The sequence below is a fragment of the Triticum dicoccoides genome, chromosome 5B, assembly GCF_002162155.2.
Source record: "Triticum dicoccoides isolate Atlit2015 ecotype Zavitan chromosome 5B, WEW_v2.0, whole genome shotgun sequence".
NCBI classification, from domain to species: domain Eukaryota; kingdom Viridiplantae; phylum Streptophyta; class Magnoliopsida; order Poales; family Poaceae; genus Triticum; species Triticum dicoccoides.
Window position 1 is genome coordinate 505,741,071 of NC_041389.1, and position 10,362 is coordinate 505,751,432.

The following is a 10,362-nucleotide window of genomic DNA, read 5'->3' on the forward strand; positions in this document are numbered from 1 at the left end:
AGTTGCCATTTAAAAAAGAAAGAGTTGCCATCTGCTTACATGCACGCTAGGGCAGTTTGCCATGTACCATGCCAAACATATGGCAACTGACATGTTCGGGTAAAAAAAAAGAGTTGCCATCTGCTTGCAATCACACTAGGGCAGTTGCCATGTACACTGCAAAACGCATGGCAATTGGCAGCTTGGGTGTGGGAGAGGAGGCGGGCGTGTGGGCGAGATGGCAAACTGCCCACACACCAGCCCTTGTGCGTGACTAAAACTGGTGTGTGGGCGAACTGCTAAACGCCCACACACCGGCCCCTCCGTGTGGTAAAACGGATGTGTGGGCAATCTCTCTCACACACCACACATGCGAGTTGTCCTACGTGGCATATAAAATCAGCTAATTCGTGCCAAGATTCGTGCAAAAGTTACTAGACGATGATGGAGGCGTGTGGATGAGTTGGCTAACGCCCACACGTATGGGCGTTAACATTTTTGGGTTTTTTTGACAACATGGCGATTTATAGGGTGTATATACTTCTATATGGTCACTTCTGAAATGCGAGAAGTCCACATTACAGCCTTGAAATTGCAAACCATGCATAGTAATGTTGTTTAGGTTATGGCCCTCTTTGGTTATAGGGACTAGACTAAAAAAAGTCCCTTTTAGTCCCTATGGAACCAAACAGGAGGAACTTTTCCTTAAGGGACTAGAAAAAGACTTCACTAGAGGGTCTTTTTACTTTAGTCCCTGGGACTAAAAAAAGTCTAGTCTCTTGCAACCAAACACCCCCTATATATTCTTCTTCTTAGATTTAGTATTTCAAATCAGGTGTGTGCTCTCCTAGGTGGCCCCTTCGTTTGCCCTTGGTAGAACAAACTAAAGCCTACTGGCCATTGTGGAGTGAACTGCAAAATACCATCACATTTAAAGTTCACTTCTGAATTTGTCACCACATTTATTGTGGGCCCAAAAATCTACCGATTTCCTTACTAATTTTCTCAATAAACACTGATGATGGTTGCGTGATTTAATTCAATTTCTGACATACCGGGCTCGCTGGTCAGGTCCACGTGGCACCACTTGTAAACACCGTTTGCATTGACTATTAAAAAAAAGTCCCACACTTACACCACGCCCCACCTCATCTTGCTCATGGCCGGCGATGCCCCGCTACATATTTCTCTAGCGCCACCCCGTCTCCTCTCTCTCCTGCCTTCCCCGCCACCTTCCTCCATCTCTTCTCCCAACCAGCATCGGCGAGATCCACCACCGCGCATCCTGCCCCACGCTAGATCTGGTGGCTCCCGCGACATGGCCCCTCCCCTTGCCATCCCCAATGAGCTCTGGCCCCCTCCTCTGGCGTCCGGCGAGCCGGTCCCCTGTGTTGGGAACGTTGCATGGAAAACAAAAAAATTCTACGGACACGCAAGATCTATCCATGGAGATGCATAGCTACGAGAGGGGGAGAGCATCTTCATACCCTTGAAGATCGCTAAGCGGAAGCGTTTATCAATGTGGTTGATGTAGTCGTACACCTTCACGATCCGTCCCGATCAAGTACCGAACCTACGGTACCTCCGCGTTCAACACACGTTCAGCTCGATGACGTCCTCGCCTTCTTGATCCAGCAGGAGGGGCGAAGTAGTAGATGAGTTCCGGCAACACGACAGCGTGGTGACGGTGATGGTGAAGAATAATCTCCGCAGGGCTTCGCCAAGCACAACGGAACCTAGACGGAGGATAAACTAGAGGGGATGGGGTTGCCGACACACGGCTTGGTGAATCTTGATGTGTTCCGGGTGCTAGCCCTACCCCTCTATTTATAAGTTGAGCCATGGGGTCGTTTCTTGGAGAAAGAGCCTCCTCAAAGTTGGTTTGGCACGCAAGGCAAAAGTCCTCCTCGGACTCCAGGACCTAGACGCCAGGGTCCTTGGCATCTATCCCCAGACGTCAGGGTCCCTCCCGTCTGGCCCCTTGGCCTCCGCAAAACTGTCGTTTGCACCTTCCTAAAGCCCCATTGGCTTTACCCCTTGGCCCAAATAAAGTGTTCTCGTACCCGAACATTTTGGGAAACATCTGAAACCCCTTCCGGTGAATTCCGAAACCCTTCCGGAGACCAAACACCATTACCCCATATATCAATTTTTATCTCCGGACAATTTTGGAGCTCCTTGTCATGTCTGTGATCTCATCTAGGACTCCGAACAACATTCGATCACCAACATAAGTACTCATATAATACTATATTGTCAATGAACGTTAAGCGTGGGGACCCTACGGGTTCGAGAATGATGTAGACATGACCGAGACGCTTCTCCGGTCAATAGCCAATAGCGGGACCTAGATGCCCATATTGGTTCCTACATATTCTACGAAGATCTTTATCGGTCGAACCTTTATGACAACATAGGTAGTTCCTTTTGTCCGTCGGTTTGTTACTTGCCCGAGATTCAATCGTCGGTATCTTGATACCTAGTTCAATCTCGTTACCGACAAGTCTCTTTACTCGCTCCATAATACATCATCTTGTAACTAACTCCTTAGTCACTTTGATATCAAGCTTCTTGTGATGTTGTATTACCGAGAGGGCCCAGAGATACCTCTCAATCATACGGAGTGACAAATCCGAATCGCGAATCATGCCAACTCAACTGACATACCTGTAGAGCACCTTTATGATCACCCGGTTACGTTGTGACGTTTGATGGCACACAAGGCATTCCTCTGGAGTCTGGGAGTTGCATGATCTCATGGTCGAAGAAACATGTATTTGACATTAAGAAAGCAGTAGCAATAATCTGAACGATCATATGCTATGCTAACGGTTGGGTCTTGTCCATCACATCATTATCCTAATGATGTGATCCCGTTATCAAGTGACAACATATGTCTATGGTTGGGAAACCTTAACCATCTTTTGATCAATGAGCTAGTCTAGTAGAGGCTCCCTAGGGAGATGGTGTTGTCTATGTATCCACACATGTATCTGAGTTTTCGATCAATACAGTTCTACCATGGATAATAGACGTTTATCATGAACATGGAAATATGATAATAACCAATTTATTATTGCCTCTAGGGCATATTTTCAACAGTCTCCCACTTGAAAATCCTTATGTCATACTGTAGATGCTGCTATCACGCTTTGCTTATAGCTATTCCAAATGACCGCTCAATTATACGTATTTGGTTTTCTACTCAGAGTTATCTGGATCGGTGTCAAAGTTTGCATCGATGTAACCCTTTACGACAAACTCTTTATCACCTCCATAATCGAGAAACATTTCCTTAGTCCTCTAGTTACTAAGGATAATTTTGACCGTTGTCTAGTGATCCACTCCTGGATCACTCTTGTACCCCCTTTGTCAGACACGTGGCAAAGCACACATCAGTTGTGGTGCACAGCATGGCATATCGTATAAAGCCTATGGCTAAGGCAAAGGGGACGACCTTTGTTCTTTCTCTTTCTTCTGTCGTGGTCGAGCTTTGAGTCTTACTCAACTTCACACCTTACAATACAGGTAAGAACTCCTTTTTTGACTGATTCATTTTGATGAAAGACCGACTAGCGAGATGCTAAATCGGGCGAGTCGTGGCCCGATCTTTCACAGTACTATTGTCGTAAACGATCAAGGTAGAAAGAGATTTGTTCCTTGCTATTATTTAACAAGAACAGAAACTAATCTGCGGCAAGATTGACAAAGATCAAACTCAACAAGCAACATACGATCCATCAGAAAGGGTCGCAGAAAATGCAGCAACTTGATGTCCGGACCTGGGACCTTTTTCTCTGTCTATTAACATGCGTTAAAAAAGTCAATTCAAAACAACTACCACCATACACGGCTGTAGCTAGCCTTTTATATAGGCGACGCGTACATAGAAAACCGACTTGCGTACAAGACCTATCTAATTTGGACTCTCTCTCTTTCCTATCCCAACAAATCACGGAATTAAACGATAAATTATTGAAAATCCACACATGTGACATCTTACACATCGCCCACACGCCTTCATCATCACTCATTTTAACACATATGAACAGATGACATCAGCGGGAATATTTTTGGTTTTCGGCTAAAAAATGTTTTATCTCCTAATTAAAAAATCAAATTAAATATCCGTTTTCATCATTAAACCCGTCTCGACGAGATCTTCAAAACTAGACCCCATGTTGATATGTTTCGATGATTTTTTTTGCCCAAAAGTTGCCATGATGTTTATATTGTAGCTGCCATAGTGCTTAAACTAAAGTTGCCATGTGGTAATTTTAGTTTGTAGAGCATGACAATTTTAGTTTTTTGATTATGGCAATTCCAGTACTTTGACCATGAAAATTATTTTTTGTATGAACCATGGCAATTTTAAGTGCATGTATCATGGCAATTTTAGTTTATGGTTCATGACAAGTCTAGTTTCTTAATTCCCCGTTTTATAATATGTCAAAAATTTACTATTAAATGTAGAAGAAAATAGCTAAAACATATGATGGAAAATTTAGTGTAAACATCATGGCAATTCATATGCAATAGACATGACAACTTTTAACCCAAAAAATCATCAAAATATATTGATATGAGATCTAATTTCGAAGATCTCGTCGCGAGGGATTTAATGGTGAAAACGGATCTTCAATCAGATTTTTCATTTAAGAGATAAAACATTTTAGAAACTGAAAATCCAAAAAGATTCCCACATGCATGCATGCGGTGACGTGGCGCAGTCTGTGTGTTATAGGGCGTGTGGACGAGTTTTGCTCCCATCACACATGTGGGCGTTAGCGTTGTCCTAAATTATCCGGCACGCTGATCACCTATAGTAACTAACTTTGGACTCCAACGAAAACTAGTACGGAACTAGTATTAGATCAAACGACTTAACCCTCTCGTATCAATTCACCGACATAGGCCCTGCATTAATTTATGTAGCACATGGATTTCTGAAGGTGGGCTTAACTTCATCCTTCTTCGGTTCGGTTGGTGGAACTTCAAAGCTAAAAGAACCAACTTGTAAAACATTCTGAATATTATCTCTTACACTAGCAGCCACATCATCCCCTCCTCCTTGAAACGAAGCCGTCTGCGGTTTCATGGTATCTTTGGAGACCCTCTTTTGAACTGAAAAAATATCATCTTTGATAGCATTGGCAAACATTGGCCGCAATATACATCGCCTTCTAGCTTCCCAAATAGAATAAGTATTGCCCATCATGTGTGGCACGATGATCATATTTCCATGGCGTCCCCAATAATAAGTGGCATGCATCCATTGGCAAGACATCACAAATTATTGTGTCTTTGTAGCCACCAACTGAAAAATTCACACGCACCTTGTGAGTAACTTTGAGTTTGCCAGACTAATATAACCACTCAATGCAATGTGGTTGCGGGTGTTTCCACATAGGTAACACTAAAGCATGCACCAATTCATTGCTGATAGCATTAGTGTAGCTTCCACCATCTATGATCAACTTACAATTGGTGTTATTGACCTTGCACTGAGTCTGAAAAATATTCCAATGTTGCCCCTTATCCTCAACGCGATCCTCTTGCACTTGATGCACCATTAAGGACAGATATGATTCAGCAGCTTCAAAACTAGGAGTCACCTTCTCAACATCTTCAAAATTTTCACTAGAAGTGTCAGAAACTGCCTCTTCATCACTCGCAGATGCATAGCCATCTTTTGTAAGCAATAATATCTTCTCATTAGGACATTCACTCTTCATATGTCCCCTTCCTCCACATTTGAAACACTCTATTTCACTAGAACGATTGGTCGACTGTGCACTAGAATCAACCCTTGACGGTCCTTCTTTTGAAGCATTCTTTTGCACGGAACCATGAGGGAGATTTGATGTTGCCGCCCTGGAGCTAGGACCGATATCCTCACTATGATGATGTGAGCGTCGCCATGTGTTCTAAGTGGTAGTGGGAACTGTGTTGACTTGGCGTCGCTTAATCTGGTGTTCCACATGCACAGCTTGGTGCACAAGATCTTGTATGTTGTAGTAGACCACCATCTCAACGCGATCCCGCGCCTCGATATTTAGCCCTTTAAAGAAACGTGCCATGGTCACCTCCGGATCCTCCGTTGTCCCTGTATGTATCATGAGCAATTCCATCTCCTTGTAATATTCATCAACACTCATATTACCTTGAGAGAGTCGCTGCAACTTGTTGTACATATCTCTTTTATAGTGCTCAGGAACAAAGCGTCACCTCATGAATTCTTTCATCCCTCGCCAAGTCGTCGGGTGATGTCTTGAACGACAAATTTAATTCCACCAAATTAGCGTGTAACCGGTGAACTCAATTCCAGCAAGTTGAACTTTCTTCTCCACACTATAATGATGGGCATCAAAAATTTGATCAACACGCATCTCCCACTCCAAATAGCCTTCTGGTTCGCACTTCCGGAGAACGGAGGGATTAAAAAATTTATGCATCCAATTCGATCATCCAAAGGCACACACACAGCTTGACCAACTCGGTCATGCACTCCGCCACGAACAGAAGTTTCAGGACGAGGCTCATAATGCCATGCTCATGGCGCGTACCCCGCTTGGTCAACACTGTCATCGAGACCATCATCTCCAGCATGAGGTTGTGCCGCCAAATGGCGATCATGCATGCCAGCATGTCCATCGCGAGTCGGTGGTGCATAATGCAGTGGAGCAGCTGGAGCAGTCTGTGGTGGGGTAAAATTCATCATCGGCATATTGATGATGTCTGCCAAACAATTGAAACGAGTGATCAGGACATCTATCCTTTTGTCGAGCGCATCATGACATTGCTTTATGTAGTTGCATGTGTGGTCAAAATCATCCTGAATATTTTAAGGAATATCATCCGCTTTTATTGGACGTACAACTTCCTCTGAATCAGCAGCAGCCTCCCCGTCCTTGTTGACCAAGGTTGACATATTGATCAACGCAGTACCATGAACAACCTTAGCTCTGAATACCACTTCATGAAACACCGACTAGTAAGATGCTGAATCGGGCAAATCGTGGCCCGATCTTTCATAATACTATTGTCGTAAAGGATCGAGGTAGAAAGATATTCGGCCCTTGCTATTATTTAACAAGAACAGAAACTAATCTGCGGCAAGTTCGACAAAGATCAAACTCAACACCGCAGCATACGATCCATCAGAAAGGGTCGCAGAAAACGCAGCAACTTGATGTCCCGGACCTTGGACCTTTTTCTCTGTCTGTTAACACTCGATAAAAAAATCAATCTCAAAACAACTACCCTCGTACACAACTGTAGTCGGCCTTTTATATAAGCAACGCGTACATAGCAAACCGACTTGCGTGCAAGACCTATCTAATTTGGACTCTCTCTCTTTCCTATCCCAACAAATCAAGAAATTAAACGACAAATTATCCAGCATGCTGATCGCCTGTAGTAACTAACTTTGGACTCCAAAGAAAACTAGTACGTAATTAGAATTAGATCAAACGACTTGACCCTCTCGTATCAATTGACCGACACAGGCCCTGCATTAATTTATGTAGCACATGGAGTTCTGAAGGTGGGCTTAACGTCATCCTTCTTTGGTTCAGTTGGTAGAACTTTAAAGCTAAAAGAACCAACTTGTAAAACACTCCGAAGATTATCTCTTGCACTAGCGGTCACATCACATTTTGAACTCCTTCAAAATCTTTTCAAGGTATGTATTCATTGAAAGTCTTATCAAGCATCTTGATTTATCTCTATAGATATTGATGCCCAATATGTAAGCAGCTTCATCGAGGTCTTTCATTGAAAAATTCTTATTCAAATATCATTTTATGCTATCCAGAATTTCTATATCATTTCCAATCAATAATATGTCATCCACATATAATATCAGAAATGCTATAGAGCTCCCACTCACTTTCTTATAAATACAGACTTCACCGCAAGTCTGTAGAAAACCAAATGCTTTGATCACCTCATCAAAGCGTATATTCCAACTCCGAGATGCTTGCATCAGTCCATAAATGGATCGCTGGAGCTTGCATACTTTGTTAGCACCTTTAGGGTCGAATAAACCTTCTGATTGCATCATATGCAACTCTTCTTTAAGAAACCCGTTAAGGAATGCAGTTTTGATGTCCATTTGCCAGATTTCATAAAATGCGGCAATTGCTAACATGATTCTGACAGACTTAAGCATCGCTACGGGTGAGAAAATATCATCCTAGTCAACCCCTTGAACTTTGTCAAAAACCTTTTTGCAACAAGTCTTGTTTTGTAGACAGTGATATTACTGTCAGCGTTTGTCTTCCTCTTGAAGATCCATTTATTCTCAATGGATTGCCAACCATCAGGCAAGTCCACCAAAGTCCACACTTTGTTCTCATACATGGATCCTATCTCAGATTTCATGGCCTCAGACCATTTATCGGAATCTGGGCTCATCATAGCTTCTTCATAGTTCATAGGTTCGCCATTGTCCAACAACATGACTTTCAGGACAGGATTACTGTACCACTCTGGTGCAGACCGTGTTCTGGTCGACCTACGAGGTCCAGTAGTAACTTGATCTGAAGTTTTATGATCATCATTATTTGCTTCCTCTCTGGTTGGCGTAGGCACCACGGGAATGGTTTTCTCATATGTACTACTTTCCAATTCGAGAGTAGGTACAACTACCTCATCAAGTTCTACTTTCCTCCCACTCACTTGTTTCGAGAGAAACTCCTTTTCTAGAAAGGACCCATTCTTAGAAACAAAGATTTTTCCTTCGGATATGTGGTAGAAGGTATACCCAACAGTTTCTTTCGGGTATCCTATGAATACACACTTCTCATCTTTGGGTTCTAGCTTATCAGCCTGAAACCTTTTGACATAAGTGTCGCATACCCAAACTTTAAGAAATGACAGCTTAGGTTTCTTGCCAAACCATAGTTCATACGGTGTCGTCTCAACGGATTTAGATGTTACCCTATTTAACGTGAATGCGTCTGTCTCTAATGCATAACCAATGATAAAGGCAAATTGGTAAGAGACATCATACAATGCACCATATCTAATAAAGTACGGTTACGACGTTCGGACACACCATTACACTGTGGTGTTCCAGGTGGCGTGAGTTGTGAAACAATTTCACATTGTCTTAAATGAAGGCCAAACTTGTAACTCAAATATTTGCCTACGCGATTAGATCGTAGAAACTTTATTTTCTTGCTATGATGATTCTTCACTTCACTCTGAAATTCTTTGAACTTTTCAAATGTTTCAGACTTGTGTTTCATTAAGTAGATATACCCATACCTATTCAAATCATATGTGAAGGTTAGAAAATAACGATACCCGCTGTGTGCCTCAACACTCATTGGACCGCATACATCGGTATGTATTATTTCCAATAAGTAATTATATCGCTCCATTGTTTCGGAGAATGGAGTTTTAGTCATCTTACCCATGAGGCATGGTTTGAAAGTATCAAATGATTCATAATCAAGTGATTCCAAAACTCCATCCGCATGGAGTTTCTTCATGCGCTTTACACCAATATGACCTAAACGGCAGTGCCACAAGTATGTTGCACTATCATTATCAACTTTGCATCTTTTGGCATCAATATTATGAATATATGTATCAATACGATCGAGATTCAATAAGCCATTCACATTGGGTGTATGACCGTAGAAGGTTTTATTCATATAAACAGAACAACAATTATTCTCTAACTTAAATGAATAATCGTATTGCAATAAACATGATCTAATCATGTTCATGCTCAACTCAAACACCAAATAACATTTATTTAGGCTCAATACTAATCCCGAAGGTAGAGGGGGTGTGTGATGGTGATCGTATCAATCTTGGAAACACTTCCAAACACACATCGTCACCTCGCCCTTAACTAGTCTCCGTTTATTCTGCAAAACCTGTTTTGAGTTAGTAATCTTAGCAACTGAACCGGTATCAAATACCCAGAGCTACTATGAGAACTAGTAAGGTACACATAAATAACATGTATATCAAATATACCTTTGTTTACTTTTCCATCCTTCTTATCTGCCAAGTCTTTGGGGCAGTTCCACTTCCAGTGACCATTTCCTTTGCAGTAGAAGCACTCAGTTTCAGGCTTGGGTCTTGATGCGTCCATTTTGCATCATGCTTTTATATTGATATTTATTGCATTATGGGCTGTTGTTACATGTTATGTCACAATACTTATGCCTATTCTCTCTTATTTTACAAGGTTTACATGAAGAGGCAGAATGCCGGCAGTTGGAATTCTGGGATGGAAAAGGAGCAAATATTAGAGACCTATTATGCACAACTCCAAAAGCCCTGAAACTCCATGATAGTTATTTTTGGAATTAATAAAAAATACTAAGCAAAGAAAAGTACCAGAGGGGGCCCACACCCTGG